At 38.5% G+C, this 12,136-nt stretch overlaps 1 long non-coding RNA gene across 1 annotated transcript; it reads left to right on the top strand.

Moving 5' to 3' along the window:
- The first annotated feature begins 3,493 nt into the window (after positions 1-3,493).
- LOC116271798 lies at positions 3,494-6,716 on the top strand. The gene is made up of 3 exons (XR_004180553.1): positions 3,494-3,693; positions 5,001-5,044; positions 6,639-6,716. It is a non-coding gene; the product is annotated as an uncharacterized LOC116271798 (long non-coding RNA).
- Positions 6,717-12,136: the final 5,420 nt, after the last annotated feature.

The following is a 12,136-nucleotide window of genomic DNA, read 5'->3' as shown; positions in this document are numbered from 1 at the left end:
GGGATGTACACCCCCCTGTGTTATTGTCCCTCATGTCCAGGGACAGAGAGGATAATATGACTCCCAATATCGGAGGAGCTGTACACCGCCCCTCCCATCATATAGTTTCTAGTATTCAGGGAGGGGGGAGATAATGATATTACTCTCAATATAGCAGGAAGTGTACACTCTTTTTTCCTAATATCAAGAAGGGGAGAGGATGATGTTACTCCCACTATCGCAGGGCATGTACACCCCCCTGGGATATTGTTTTTAATATTCAGGTTGGGAGATGGCGAAATTGCCTACGATGTCGCACGGGGTGTACACACCCCCCTGTGATATTGTTCCTAATATACCGTGAGGGAAAGGATGATATCACTCCCAATATCTCAGGGAGCCTCCCCCACCCCTGTGAGATTGTTCCGAATACGAAGGGAGATAGAGGATTATATCACTTTCAATATCGCAGAGGGCATACACCTCTTCCGTGATATTGTTTCTAATATCCAGGGGGGAGAGGATGATATTACTCCCAATATCGTAGGGGGTGTATACCCCGTCGGTGATACTGGTCCTAATATCCCGTGGTTAAGAGGCTGCTTTTACTGCCAACATCGCAGAAGTGAACACCCCCACCCCCGTGACATTGTTGCTAACTTCCAGGAAGGGAAAAAATGCTACTACTTCAATATCGCAGAGGGTGTTAACCCCTCCCTGTGATATTGTTCCTAATATCCAGAGGAGGAGATATTACTACTCCCAATATCATAGAGAATGTACCTTCCCTCGCCGTGATATTGTTCCTAATATCTAGAAGAAGAGAGGATGTTATTACTCCCGATATTGCAGGGGGTGTACACCCGCTTTGTGATGCTGTTCCTAATATCAAGGGGAGAAGAGGATGATATTACTCGCAATATCGCAGGGGGTGTACACCCCTCCTGTGATAACGTTCCTAATATTCAGGGGAGAAGAGGATGATATTACTGTCAATATTCTAGACGGTTTACAAGCGCCCTGTGATATTGTTTTTAATATCGAGAAGGAGAGAGAATGATATTACTCCCAATATCTCACGGGGTGTACACCCCAACTGTGAGATTGTTTCTAATATCCAGTGGAAGAGTGGATGATACTACTTCCAATATCGCAGGAGGTGTAAACCCTCCTGTGATATTGTTATTAATATCCAGGCGGGGAGAGGATATTATTCCCAATGTCACAGGAGGTGTACATCCCCCTTTGTGATATTGTTTCTAATATCTGGGGGCGGGTGAGGATAATATTACTCTCAATGTGCAGAAGGTGTACTCCCACCCTGTGATATTATTCCTAATACTCAGGGGGGAAGAGGATTTTATTACTTTCAATATCGCAGGAAGTGTAGACGCCCCCCATGATATTGTTTTAATATCCAGGAAGGGAGAGAATATTATTACTTTCAGTATCGCAGGGGATATACAACCCTCCCTGTGATACTGTTCTTTATATCCAAGGGGAAAGAGGATGATATTACTTTCAATATCACAGGGTTTGCGCACACCCCTGTGATACAGCTTCTAATATCCAGGAAGGGAGAATATTATAACAATTTATGGTAGAACAATATTATATTCCTGTAACAAATAATGGTATCGCTGGGTCAAACGGTAATTCTGCTTTAAGTTCTTTGAGAAATAGCCACCGTGCTTTCCACAGTGGATGAACTAATTTACACTCCCACCAATAGTGTCTAAGCACTTCCTTTTCTCTGCGATCTCACCAGCATCTATTATTTTTTGCCAATAGCCATTCTGACTAGTGTGAGATAGTATCTCATCATGGTTTGATTTGCATTTCTCTAATGAGTAGTGATGTTGAGCAGTTTTTCATAAGCTTCTTGGTCACATGTGTGTCTTTTGAAAAGTCTGTGTTCTTTGCCCACTTTTTAATGGGGTTTTTTTTGCTCATATATTTGTTTGAGTCCTATATAGGTTCTGGTAGACTTTTGTCAGATGCATAGATTTCAAATATTTTCTCCCATTCTGTAGGTTTTCTGTTTACTCTGTTGATAGTTTCTTTAGCTGTGCAGAAACTCTTTATTCAAATTATGTTCCATTTGTCAATTTTTGTTTTTGTTGCAATTGCTTTTTGGTGTCTTTGTCATGAAATCTTTGACAGAATGGAATTTTCTAGTTTATCTTCCAGGGTTTTTATAGTTTTAGGTTTTACATTTAAGTCTTTATTCCATCCTGAGTGGATTTTTGTACATGGTATAAGGATGGGGTACAGTTTTCATCTCCTTCACATGGCTAACCAGTTATCCAGCACGATGTATTCAATAGGGAGTCCTTTTCTTATTGCTTGTTTTTGTCAGCTTTGTCAAAGATCAAATGATTTTAGGTGCCCAGAATTACCTCTAGACTTTCTATTCTGTCCCATTGGTCTACTTGTCTATGTTGTATCCATATCATGCTGCTTTGGTTACTGTAGCCTTGTAGTATAGTTTGAAGGAGGGTAACATGACGCCTCTAGCTTTGTTGTTTTTGATTAAGACTGCCTTGGCTCTTCAGGATCTTGTTTGGTTCCACATAAATTTTTTAATCAGTTTTTTTTAATTACGTGAAGAATGTCATTGGTAGTTTGGTAGGAGTAGCATTGAATCTATAAATTGCTTTGAGCTGTATGGCCATTTTAATAATATTGATTCTTCCTGTCCATGGACATGGTATTTGTTGTGTCATCTCTGATTTCTTTGAGCAATCTCATAATTCTTGTGACAGAGATCTTTCACCTGCCTGTTTAGCTGTATTCCTAGGTATTTTATTATTTTTGTGGCAATTGTGAATGGGATTGTGTTCCTAATTTGGCTTTCAGCTTGGATGTTGTTGGTGTATAGGAATGCTACTAAATTTTATGAACTGATTTTTTTTATCCTGAGACTTTATTAAAATTGTTTATCATATCAAAGAGCTTTTGGGCTGAGACTATGGGGTTTTCTAGATATAGAATCATGTTGGCTGCAAACAGGCATAGTTTGACTTTTTCTCTTTCTGTTTGAATGCCTTTTATTTTATTCTCTTGCCTGTTGCTCTGGCTAGGACTTTCAGTACTATATTGAACAGGAATGATGAAAGAGGCTATCCTTGTCTTGTGCTGGTTTTCAAGGAGAATGCTTCCAGCTTTTCCATGTTCAGTATGATACAGGATGTGAGTTTGTCATAGATGGTTCTTATTACTTGAAGTATGTTCCTTCAATGCCTAGCTTATTGAGAGTTTTTTTTTAACATCAAAGAATACTGAATTTTACAAAGAGCCTTTTCTGCATCTATTGCGATAATCATGTGGGTTTTGTTTTTACTTCTGTTTATGTGATGAATCACATTTTTGATCTGTGTATGTTGAACCAGACTTTCATCCCAGGGATAAAACCTACTTGATCATGGTGGATTAGCTTTTTTGATGTGCTCCTGGATTCAGTTTGCTAGTATTTTGTTGAGGATTTTTGCATCTGTAGTCATCAAGGATATTGGCCTGAAGTTTTCTTTGTGTGTGTGTGTCTCTGCCAGGTTTGAGTATCAGGCTGATGTTGGCCTCATAGAATGAATTGGGAAAGAATTCCTCCTCCTCATTATTTTTGGAACAGTTTCCATAGGAATGGAATGAGTTCTTCTTTATGTATCTGGAAGAATTCAGCTGTAAATCCATCTGGTCTTAGGCTTCTTTTTGTTGGTAGGCATTTTATTACTGATTTCATGTTGGAACTTGTTATTGGTATGTTCAGGGATTTGATTTCTTCCTGATTCAGTATTGGCTGTATGTGTCCAGGAATTCATCCATTTCTTCTAGATTTTCTAGTTTGTATACATAGAGATGTTTATAGTAGATTTTGAGAGGTTTTCCTATTTCTGTGGAGTCAGTGATAATGTCCCCTTTGCCATTTCTAACTTTGTTTATTTGGATCTTCTCTCTTTTCTCATTCATTGAGCTAGCAGTCTATCTATCTCATTAATTTTTTCAAAAAACAACTCCAGTGGTTTGTTGATCTTTTGTATGGTTGTTTGCATCTCAATTTCCTTCAGTTCAGCTGTGATTTTGATTATTTCTGATCTTCTGTTAACTTCTGGCTTGGTTTGCTCATGTTACTCTAGTTCCACTAGTTGTGATGTTAGGTTGTTAATTTGAGATCTTTCCAACTCTTTGATGTGGGTGTTTAGTGTTATAAGCTTCCCTCTTAACACTGCTTTAGCTGTGTCCCACAGATTCTGTTTTATCGTATTTTAGTTCTCATTAGTTTCCTTAATTTCATTATTTACCCATAAGTCATTCTGGAAGAGGTTGTTGAATTTCCATGTAATTGTATGGTTTTGAGCAATATTCTTAGTATTGATTTTCATTTTTATTGCACTGTAGTCTGAGAATGTGGTTGGTGTGATATTAGTTTTCTTTTTAATTTGCTGAGGATTGTTTTATGTATAATTGTGTGGTCAATTTTAGAGTACGTACCACTCTGATTTTTCAAGCAACCAGAGGATGGCACATATAATTTCATTAATATGGAGTAAAGTCCATGGGTGCCTTTCCTCCCAGACTTTTCACTTGAAAATCAAATAATCAGAATTCACAAAACTGTTATCAAAAGCTCTTTATGTCAGAGAGGGCTGATTTGGATTTTTCACAAATGTGAATGTGATCAGTACCATGGATTTTGAGAAAAATAATTAATTTACTATATCTAAGAGTTGTGAATTTGACCTTATAATAACTTTTTTTAAAAAAAATGGATAAATCCTCCCATTAGACTTGATTATTCACTGTTACTTAGAGGTTTGTAATGAAAGTTAAATGAGTTAATGTATATATCACATCATGCCTGACACATAATGTATACATCACATAATGTATACCTCACATAATGTATACCTCACATAATGCCTGACACATAATAAGTATTCATATAGCTATAATGACACTAACATTGATGATAATAATTATCATTTTCTCCTTGCTTTTTCCGTTTCTGCCTAATCCTGACCAAGGCAATGAGGAGTGAGTGAGTTTCTCATGTATACACTGTAATCCGGTACAGTATGTTCTTTACCTCTTCCATATGCACTCTCTTTTCTCATTCACCTTTGAAAATTACTTATTTTAAATTACACGATGCAATAGATTGTCTTAGACCCTCATGCAGCTACTATCTTAAAACACCTTTCTGATAGTCTTATAATTACTTGTTTTAAATATATATTTAATCATCTTTGTGGAAAATGCATCAAATAGTTTTAACAATTCTTAAAGGAATGGATTGATGTGCTTTGTAGCTTCATCCAGAGGAATTTTCCAATTAGGCTATTCTGTCTCTCTTCCACCTCATCTTTGAGAATCAGTGTGTTAACATAAGTTGGGAATGGGAAAGTGTTGTAGAAATAGTTGATGAGCATTTATTATACATTTTTAAAAATTGAGAAAAAAATGACCTAGGCTAAAATGGAGTTATGTGGAAGTTTGGGCATTTAAATGCTGGTATTGACACTTCCGTTGTGTTGTCGAATTACTTACAAGCATGATGACTCCATCTATACAAATTGCAGCATCATTATCAAGAAGTGGGCATGATACTTATCCTACAAAGCTTTTGTGAGAATGAAATTAGCAAACCATGTACAACATTTATACAATGCCTAGAATGTAGCAGCTGGTGAACGAACGCTTTTTCTCTTTTGTTCCCTCCCTACAAACCCCCAACTTTCCTCACACAAATTTCACTTCTAACTCTAGGATTCTTAATATAATTCAGCTTCTTCCTAACAGTTCTGAAGATATATCTACTTGCTTTGTTGTAGGTAATATGCATACTCACAAGTTTTTATTTTCTGGCTTTCTTGCCCTGTACTCCTCCATAAAAATGCTGAATTCCTTTTGATTTTTTAACTTGGAATTATTTCGACCTCTAGAATTTTAGCAACAACCAGAGATGGAGAAGGTTGTAAATGCTTGAGGTAGAAGAAAATTTACCAAATTTTAAAGACAATAGGACACTTTTTTTTCAACTTTTACATGAAATTGAGCTATAAATTTCAATCAGATGGCATCTTACTGTTGAAGACGTTTCACTGTCACTGTTGGGCAGGCAACAATCTCATGAATTTTTCATTACTAGAGCAGCTCAAGTGGTACATACTTCAACATCAAATCCTGCCTACTAGGTTCCAATTTGTAAAACTACCAAATCCATGATAAAGGAGTAATCTATTAGCCCTTAGAAACAAAATGGTGGTGAGAAAGAGATAAGAAATGTAGTGATTAGGAATGTTTATTTTCTAAAAATAATATCTGTGCTTGATCAATCAGCTAGTGAAGGCCATCTGGTCCTATATACGGAGAAATACAATCATAGACATGCATTTTATTTTTTATTTGTTATTGATTAATCCTGATTCTTTCAAGGATAAATGAAATTAATATTTTATAAAGCATAAGATGAAATGGTCTATGTTAGTAAATACCAAAGTTTCAATAATCTGCTTTTTTGTCATGATTCAGGGCATTTTGCTGAGTGATCAACTCAAATATTTAGGAATGAGTTCTATATATGGTGGAAAATGGTATGAAGTCAGATTTGCAGATGGAAACTCTTTTCACCCCATGGTCATCCCATTTCTTTCCCCTTGCAGGAATGTGTGCATGATGTCCATGTTAACCAGGCTGGTCTCTCGCTCCAGACCTCGTGATCTGCCCGCCTCAGCCTCCCAAAGTGCTGGGATTACAGGCATGAGCCACTGCGGCCAGCAATTGCTTGTTTCAAACGTTTGATTTCTCTGAGTCCTTCTTTCTCAATTTCATCTACCTTTCCCATTGGTTTATCCCAAATACTCCTCGAGGGCCTTTCAAAGTCTCTCCTGACTTACCACAAAGACATTGCCATACCTTTAACTTTCTTTTTGGCACTAATGTGTATAGCTTTGCCTTTTATTATGGTGAGTGTCAAATACCTCATATCTACAAAAGACATAGATATTTGCTGGAGAAAAATTAAGCTTGATCTAGGCGGTTGTATTGACTTGTGTTTTGTTCCACACCATCCTGCCAAGTGGAGACTCATACTCACATGACTGACTCTCACCTATTAGAGCACTCGCCAATTTTCATTTCCATGGTAGGTGTAACCAGGGGGAACCACAACTACTTTGCCCATCTACTGAATGCACTCATCAGTTAAATGTTGTAAGCACCTACTGTGGGCCAGGTTCCCCCTTAAAGACTAGAGTTACACTAGCAAATATGCCTGACAAGGTTCTTACACTTGGAGAAATCTGGAAATACACACACACACACATACACACACAGATATAGACTATAAATAAGCAGGGTGTGAGATAAGTAACATATAAAAGTAACATATATAATTAACAGATGTGAGAATTGCTAGGTGAAGGAGGCACAGGTGGTAAATTTGGGGCCATGTGTCTGCGTGTAGGATGCAAACACTGAGTTTTGATTTCAACATGTCAAGTTAGAGTGAACTTTGGAGACTCTCTTTTCTACAGTCTGAAATTATACATAGAGGTTATGGAAGATATTTTATTAGAGGTTCTCAAAAAGTAATTTGCAATGAAAACCAACAGGAAGATAGTATTATACCGGGGAGTGAAGCTAAGAAAATGATAATAGAAACCATAAATACTGATCCAGTCAGCTGAGGCAAAGAATTTCATGGGGGCCTGGGGAGGGGAGAACGTGACTGAGAATGGGATACTGAGCCACCCTAAGTGACCAAGGAAGATTTCCAAAAGGAAGGAGCTCCTACTTGTCCAGTATGTCACACAGTCAGTCCATGAAGCTACAGAAGGGCCAGCAGATTGTATTTACAACCCAATGGACATTGGAAACCACTGTCAGAACAGTTTTAGGAGGATGTTGGGAGAAGCAGCCCGATTTCTATGTGTTGAAGACTTGATAGGAGACCAGGAACTTGTCTGAGAAAGGAATACGGCTATAAACAGGTGGGCAAGGGTTCCACCCTGTCCCAGTGGATGTTTTTACTTAAGAAATGGTCAGTAGAGGGTGTTGAGTTCAAACTCCTCTGGCAGCAGAAGTGAAGGACGTGAATCTCACCAGAGGAGAGATAGGGAGATCAATAGCACATGGGGAAAAAGGGAAAATACTGATAGAAATGACCTAATTCGCATTTTAAGCATAATAATTTAAAAATTATAAACAGTTAAATTACTAAAAGAGAAAACATGCTAGAGGTTATTATTCCTAATAGAAACAAAATTATTGCTAATCTGAAAGAAAAGTAAACCTCCCCAAATCATAAATCCCATAAAGATGGTGTTACATTGAGCCCTTGTGTTCAAGGGCTGGCAGCCATTGTGTTCCCATGAAATATTCTTGAGTGAATCAATGAAGTAGGAAAGGAATAATCCAATGCTTGAGTAACTGACACTAGAGTGTGAATAATTGCTGATGCATATGTGTAGGAGACGGAATGGCTGAAGATGCAGGAGAAAGGGAGGCAGTTCCCAGCACAGGCTGGAGAGCACAGAATGTGCGGTCTCCAGAATGAGGCAAGTTCCTTCCTGCTCTGTTATTATGGGAAGGAAGATCACCAGGTGCTTCAGACGATAACAATAGAAGTCACCATCCATGGAAGGTTTACTTATCCCAGTATTTAGTTAAGTACTTACTTCCATTATTTTGTGAAAGTTACAAGACATTGATGAGGGACTCAGAACTGATGGCAGGTCGTTACTTCACCTGCTGGAATCTCTTCTCAACCCTGGGATGAGTACTTGTTTGCTCTTTGTTCCCAACCGTTGCGACATTTATTGCCAACACCAGCAGCACAAAAACCAAAGGAGAATCTTGTTTTTCCCCTTCTGAAAAGCTGTCCAGGTTTTCTTCCAAGACAAATAAAAACTATTAGGAAAAAGAGCCCATCATGATATCTATACTGTTAAGCTCTTCATCAATGCACCTCTGGTTTTAATGTGTTATATCACATAATCATAGACTGTGTAATCGTGGCGGGAAAAGGCAAGAAGCAAGGGCAAATGTGTGTTCTCTTTTATGGATTCAGAATTATTCTCTATCTTAACTGAAAAATTCCTTGAGATACGCAGGAGCAAATGGGATGTAATAAAGATCTGATTAACACTTAGTTGATTTGACCCATCTTCTTCTTTTTTTTTTTAGACATTACAATAACTTGAAATTGCCAATCAAAAATGATGTGAACAGTGATATCAAATAATACGGACTTGGTTTCTTATCTACTTAATCAAGGAGACAAGTATGGATGGGCTTGAAAGAAACTAAAAATATTTCACCTCTGTGACATATTTCAAAATGGCTGCTTAGGGGGCTGACAAAACAAGAATAATCCTCCAAGTTTTTTTTTTTTTTTAATTGTTGTGGTTGTTTTCGTTTTGAGACAGGGTCTTGCTCTCTCATCTAGACTGGAATGCAGTGGTGTAATCACAGCTCACTGCAGCCTCCATCTCCTGGGCTCAAGAGATTCTCCTGCCTCAGCCTCCTTATTAGCTAAGCCCACAGGAACACACTGCCACGCCTAGATAATTTTTGTATTTTTTGGTAGATATGAGGGTCTCGCTACATTTCCCAGGCTGGTCTGAAACTCCTCGTCTCAAGCAATCCTCCCAACTCAGCCTCCCAAAGTGTTGGGATTACAGGCATGAGTCACTGCACCCAGTTATACTCCAGGTTTTTATTGAAAGTTTTGTATCTGACTTTACCCAAAAGATAATTATAATTATTTACACAGACAAATATGTACCACAGAAAAGGTGGTGCATATTTATCTGTGTAAATAATTATTAATTTATTAGTGTTAGCGTTCATTAACCCTCCGGAGTATGTATACTGATAATAATAATAATTGGTTTCCTATGGGCATTAGGAGGCAAACAGTTTGATTTCAAATGGCTAAACCAAAGACAAGGTATTGTAGACCCAGTTATTTTCCCATCCCAGAGGGAATAATGGAAACTCTGACTCAGAACTGATGAAATGCTCACATTGAATTCCTGGCTCATGGAAAGAACTGTTATGGTCAAAAGCTTAAGCAGTACTGCCAGCTAGAGGAAATAGAAAAGATTCGTGCTTTATCTCAAAGATGTAAGAGTGGAGATAACTGTAGTATCACCACTTATTTCTTCACCATCTCCAATGCAGACTAGGTCTTAGAAATTATAGTGTATTATTGGCAATGTAAGTAGACGGTGATCCCTGTTACAACTCCTGTCTTATATATAGTCTAATATGTAGTCTTAATGGAATAAATAAATATTTCTGCTTCTTCTTTTTTTTTGGATGAAGTCTTGCCCTGTTGCCAGGCTGGAGTGCAGTGGCTCGATCTCGGCTCACTGCAAGCTCTGCCTCCTGGGTTCAAGTGATTCCCCTGTCTCAGCCTCCCAAGTAGCTGGGATTACAGGTGCACACCACCTCGCCTGGCTAACTTTTTGTATTTTAGTAGAGACGGGGTTTCACCATGTTGGCTAGGCTGGTCTCGAACTCCTGACCTGTGATATTGGGAGTAATATCATTGTCTCCTCCCCTGAATATTAGGAACAGTATCACAGGGGGTGTGTACACCCTGCGCAATATTGCAAGTAATCTCATCGTTTCCCAGCCTGGTTATTAAAAACATTATCACAGGGGGGCGTACACGTTCTGCGATATTGGGAGTAATATCACCCTCTCCTTTCCTGGATATTAGAAACAATATCACAGGGAAAGTGTACACCGCCTGTGATATTAAGAGTAATATCATTTATCCCCCCGTGCATATGAGAAACAGTATCGGGGTGGGGGTTTTACAGCCCTTGCGATATTGGGAGTAATATTATTTTCTCCTTCTGTGGATATTAGGAACAACATTACAGGGGTGTGTACGGCCCCTGCGATATTGAATTTAAGATCATCCTCTCCTTCACTGGAAATTAAAAACAATGTCATTCTCTCCCATACTGGATATTAGGAACATTATAGTGGGGGAGGACACTCCCTGTGATATTGGGAGTAATATCACCCTCTCCGCTTGTGGATATTAAAACCAATATCACAGGAATGTTGTACACCTGCTCCGATATTGGGAGTAACATCATCCTCTCCCCCGCTGGATATTAGGAACAATATCACGGGGGGATGTACACCCCCTGGGATAATGGGTGTAATATTTTTGTCTTCGTCCCTGGATATTAGAAACAATATCACCGGAAAGAGTGTACAACACCTGCTATATTGGGAGTAATATCATTTTCTCCCGAACTAAATATTAAGAACAATATCACAGGGGAGGTGTACACCTTCTGTGATATTGAGAGTAATATCATCCTCTTCTCATCTGGATATAAGGAAAAATATCAAAGGGGGGTGTACATTTCCTGGGAAGTAATATCATCCTCTCCCCCTCAAAATATTTGGAAGAATATTAAAGGGAGGGTGTACACTCCTGCAATATTGTAATATTATTCTCTCTCCTCCCCTGTAAATTAGGAATAATATCACAGAGGGACGGTGCACCCCCTGCGATATTAAGAGTAATATCATCCTCTGCCCCCAGATATAAAAAATATCACTAAGAAGTTGTACACCCCCTGCGATAGTGAAATTAATATAATCCTCTTTCTCCTTTTATATTACAAAAAATTATACAGGGGGTTAAATTCCCCGCGATATTAAAATTAATATCATTCTCTCCTTTCCTGTACATTAGAAACGTCACAGGGGTTGTGTACACCCTGTGCGATACTGCAAGTAATATTATCATCTCCCAACCTGGATGTTAAAAACGGTATCACATGGGGGTGTACACGCCCGTCAACATTAAGAGTAATATCATCCTTTCCTCTCCTGGATACTAGAAACACTATCACAGGGGGAATGTACACCCCCTGCGATATTGAGAATAATATCATTTTCTCCCTAACTGGATATTAGAAACATTATCTCAGGGGGTGTGTGCATCCCCTGTGACACTGGGAATAATAGCATCCTCTCCCTCCCTGACTATTAGGAACAACATTACAGGTGGGTTGTACACCCCTGTGATATTGGGAGAAATATCCTCCCCTCCCCTGGGTATTAAAAACAATATTACGGAAAAGTTGTACAACCGCTAGGATACTGGAATTAATATCCTCTCCCC

The sequence above is a fragment of the Papio anubis genome, chromosome 1 (genome assembly GCF_008728515.1).
Source record: "Papio anubis isolate 15944 chromosome 1, Panubis1.0, whole genome shotgun sequence".
Lineage (NCBI taxonomy): Eukaryota > Metazoa > Chordata > Mammalia > Primates > Cercopithecidae > Papio > Papio anubis.
Note: the sequence above shows the minus strand (reverse complement) of the source record. Positions and strands in the feature narration are given on the sequence as shown.